Raw genomic sequence first — 4,515 nt, forward strand, 5'->3', positions numbered from 1 at the left:
AAGGCGAAACTTCTGCATGGGGAAGCTGCATCATGAACAAAAGTTTATATCGAGTATTATGTTGACGTTAGTAGGCCCTGGCCGAAAGCGCAGCATGTGAAAGGTATAGATAAAAGTTATCGTTGCAGTCAGTACTGTGTAGTTACTAGTAGCTGGATTTAAGCTCGAAGTGAGACACTGTTGGTGAAACTTCATCATGAGAACGTCACAAGCTGATCACGCTCTATGATATGACTAGTATTATGTTGCTTATAGTAGGCTAAGCGCAAGCCGAAACATCAACATGTGAAAGTCGTAGAATTTTGCGATCAAATTGTGGCTAGTACTGTGATGTTACTAGTAACCTTGTGTTACGTCATATGGCCAAGAGAGCATTTGAAGGCGAAACTTCTGCATGGGGAAGCTGCATCATGAACAAAAGTTTATATCGAGTATTATGTTGACGTTAGTAGGCCCTGGCCGAAAGCGCAGCATGTGAAAGGTATAGATAAAAGTTAGCGTTGCAGTCAGTACTGTGTAGTTACTAGTAGCTGGATTTAAGCTCGAAATGAGACACTGTTGGTGAAACTTCATCATGAGAACGTCACAAGCTGATCACGCTCTATGATATGACTAGTATTATGTTGCTTCTAGTAGGCTAAGCGCAAGCCGAAACATCAACATGTGAAAGTCGTAGAATTTTGCAATCAAACTGTGGCTAGTACTGTGATGTTACTAGTAACCTTTTCTTACGTCATATGGCCAAGAGAGCATTTGAAGGCGAAACTTCTGCATGGGGAAGCTGCATCATGAACAAAAGTTTATATCGAGTATTATGTTGACGTTAGTAGGCCCTGGCCGAAAGCGCAGCATGTGAAAGGTATAGATAAAAGTTATCGTTGCAGTCAGTACTGTGTAGTTACTAGTAGCTGGATTTAAGCTCGAAGTGAGACACTGTTGGTGAAACTTCATCATGAGAACGTCACAAGCTGATCACGCTCTATGATATGACTAGTATTATGTTGCTTATAGTAGGCTAAGCGCAAGCCGAAACATCAACATGTGAAAGTCGTAGAATTTTGCGATCAAACTGTGGCTAGTACTTTGATGATGCTTGTAGCCAACCGAATTGGTTGAAAAGCCCAATAAGTAAGCTAACTTGGGAGAGCTTGTTGGAAACCAAATGCTACTAGATTGGTCCAAATACATCCTTCAACAGGGGATCACTTGGCTCGCTTTACGAAGAGGAGCACAGCTATATGTGTTAATTCGGTATGAATCGCAAGATTTGTTTACCGACCTCTCTAACGCAAAAGGCGGTCTCGGCTTCGGCTGTTGACTGCGTCCGATTCAGGGTTATATAACTCTCGATTGAACACATTGATGTTCTATTGTTGGTGCTTCCAATAAAATTGGAACACTTAAAGCAGAACCGATTCAAATAATAGCATTCTGATCAATGATTGCATTCCTTGATCAAGAACTGCTGGAGTCATTGTGATGGCGAATTTTCTTCATAAGAAAATTGCAAAGAGACGGAACTTAATGAGACTAGTATTATGTTGTTTCTAGTAAGCGGAAGCTGAAACAGCAACATGTGAAAATCAAGTTTTGTTCAATGATCTCGAGGCGATAAGTACTATGAAGCAACTAGTAGCCTAAGCATGACTCAGATTTGAGACAGTCAAAAAGACTGGCGAAACTTCTTCACATGAAAGTTACATAGAGAACTACAAATGTATACAGCGAGTATTATGTTGTTTCTAGTAGGCGAAAGCTGAAACATCAACATGTGAAAGTTGTCTGCAAACTGTAGAACGATATGTGATTAGTACTGTGCTGTTACTAGTAGCCAGTCTGACTGTAGAAGCCAAGACAAAGGGAAACTAATGCATCTGAAAAGGACAAGTTATGGAAAGGTATGCACGATAAGTATTATGTTGTTTCTAGTAAGCGGCAGCTGAAACATCAACATGTGAACGTCGTTGTGTACAGTAACCTAGAACTATATAGTCCTTAGTAACGTGCATTTACTAGTACCTGTAATTGGTATTCAGACTCAGGCAGTTTGGAATAGTTTGGCAAAGATGCACCAGAGAAAACTGGGATTTGATACAGAAATTGTTGAATACAAGTATTATGCTGCTTCTAGTAGGTTGAATCCGAAACATCAGCATGTGAAAATTGAAAACATTTCTGGTTCGAATTGTCACAAGTATTTGGTGATCTGAGTAGCCAAACTCACTACAACGCCAATTGAAGGCAAAAATTCTCAACGGGAAAAGCTATTCTCATTGAATGAGCTAACAAGACGAGTATTATGTTGCTTCTAGTAGGCGAAAGCCAAAACATCAACATGTGAAAGTCTTGCTGAACAAATTTAATGTTGTTGAGCTCAGTACCGTGTGAATTAGTAGCCATAATTGGCGAGCGAAAATTGAACTGGCGAAACTTCGTCTTTGGAAAATTGCAGATGCCGAGCACTTATTTTGCAACGAGTATTATGTTGACTGTAGTAAGCGAAAGCCGAAACAGCAACATGTGAAAGCTGTTGAAATTTGTGGTCATTTTGCAATAAGTACAAGGAGTGTAACTAGTAGCCAGGTCAAAATTTGGGATAAGAATGAGCAAAAATTCTGCATGAGAACAGTTGAAATTATGAAACTAAATTACAAAGACTAGTATTATGTTGTTTCGAGTACGCGAAAGCGGAAACATCAACATGTGAACGTTTGTAACGAAGTTTCGTTAATTTTCAGCCTAGTACTGAGCAAGAACGAGTAGCCTCATCTCCAATCCCACGCAAAATGTAGTGAAATATGTGAGTGAACCTTATTCACGGTGAGGGTTTCCCGAGGTCTGTATTGCAGCGAGTATTATGTTGCTTCTAGTAAGCGAAAGCTGAAACAACAACATTTGAAAGTTGGAATTAATGACTGAATGGAAACTTCGACCTGTGTTTGATAGTAGTAGCGAACAAAACTGCTGAATCGGTTTCTGTCTCATATTGGTCAGTGAACCAATTAAGAGACAATCAACTACATAACCTGAATTGGGCGAGAGAACCCCCTTAACTTAAGCATATCAGTAAGGGGAGGAAAAGAAATCAACTGAGAATCCCTTAGTAATGGCGAATGAACAGGGAAAAGCTCATCGGGAAGAGAAATGGCAACATTTCTCGGTGTCCGGTATGGTTTGATGCTAGACTGGTGAATTTGTCCTGATGTCTACTGGAAAGTAGCATCAAAGAAGGTGAAAATCCTGTAAAGGTCATTTTCGATACCAGTCATAATGGCTCATTCCTATGAGTAGAGTTGTTTGAAAGTGCAACTCGAAGCTGGAGATATGTCTCTCCAAAAGCTAATTATAAAGCGAGACCGATAGTAAACAAGTACCGTGAGGGAAAGTTGAAAAGCACTCTGAAGAGAGAGTGAAAAGTACGTGAAACTGTTGAAGGGGAACTGGAGTGAGCGTTACCATACTCAATGCCTTGATATTATATTCTCGGCTACCGAGTAGTGTAGTTGTCGTCTTTTGGCAAATCTTGTTAATGAATCGAGCAGAAGTTTTCCTCGGAATTCTTCTTGTTGATTCTAAACAAAATGAGATAAATTGATCTTGATTGCCTGTCTGACCTCAACTTCCTATTCAATGCTCTCTACAGCCCGTCTTGAAACACGGACCAAGGAGTGTGAGTTGCTTGCAAGTGTTGTCGCTCATTGAAAGCGCACACGCGAAATGAAAGTGAACAGTGTAATTTTTATGAATTGCACTACTTTGTGTGGTGAGGGCGCCGATTCGGTGTCCCGCAACCACGGACGGTTTTGCTCTTATTGCATGACTGATCCAGAGCAAGTAGCACACGACCCGAAAGATGGTGATCTATGCTTGGGCAGGGCGAAGCCACGGGAAACCATGGTGGAAGCCCGAAGCGGTTCTGACGTGCAAATCGATCGTCTGACCTGAGCATAGGGGCGAAAGACTAATCGAACCATCTAGTAGCTGGTTTCCTCCGAAGTTTCCCTCAGGATAGCAAAAGCTTGAGCAAGATTGAAAAATCTTCGCAAAGCAATTTCATCGGTTAAAGCGAATGATTAGAGGAATGGGGGAAAATTTTTCCTTCACCTATTCTCAAACTATAAATCGGTGAGATGTCCTTGTGACTTAATTGCACTTGGACTATGAATGCAAGCTTTTTGTGGGCCGCTTTTGGTAAGCAGAACCGGCGATGTGGGATGAACCAAAAGTTGGGTTAAGGCGCCTAACTACTTGCTCATGAGTCACCACAAAAGGTGTTGATTGATACTGACAGCAGGACGGTGGTCATGGAAGTTGAAATCCGCTAAGGAGTGTGTAACAACTCACCTGCCGAATCAATCAGCCCTGAAAATGGATGGCACTAGAGCTCGTGGCCTATACCCAACCATGAATATCAATATCTAACGCAAGTTAGATTAGAGAAAAAGAGCCTCACCAGCTCAAAAATGATATTCATGTGTAGGAGGACACATTGATTGCGCTAAAGTATGCACGCAA

The 4,515-nt window shown here is 41.2% G+C and overlaps 2 pseudogenes; both read left to right on the forward strand.

The window, feature by feature from the left end:
- Window positions 1-1,186: 1,186 nt before the first annotated feature.
- On the forward strand, window positions 1,187-1,338 carry LOC142357251 (5.8S ribosomal RNA; annotated as a pseudogene).
- Window positions 1,339-3,021: 1,683 nt separating this feature from the next.
- LOC142357250 (large subunit ribosomal RNA) overlaps window positions 3,022-4,515 on the forward strand; it is a 5,490-nt pseudogene continuing 3,996 nt past the window's right edge.

The sequence above is a fragment of the Convolutriloba macropyga genome, unplaced genomic scaffold, assembly GCF_964194025.1.
Source record: "Convolutriloba macropyga unplaced genomic scaffold, txConMacr16.3 SCAFFOLD_800, whole genome shotgun sequence".
NCBI lineage: Eukaryota > Metazoa > Xenacoelomorpha > Acoela > Convolutidae > Convolutriloba > Convolutriloba macropyga.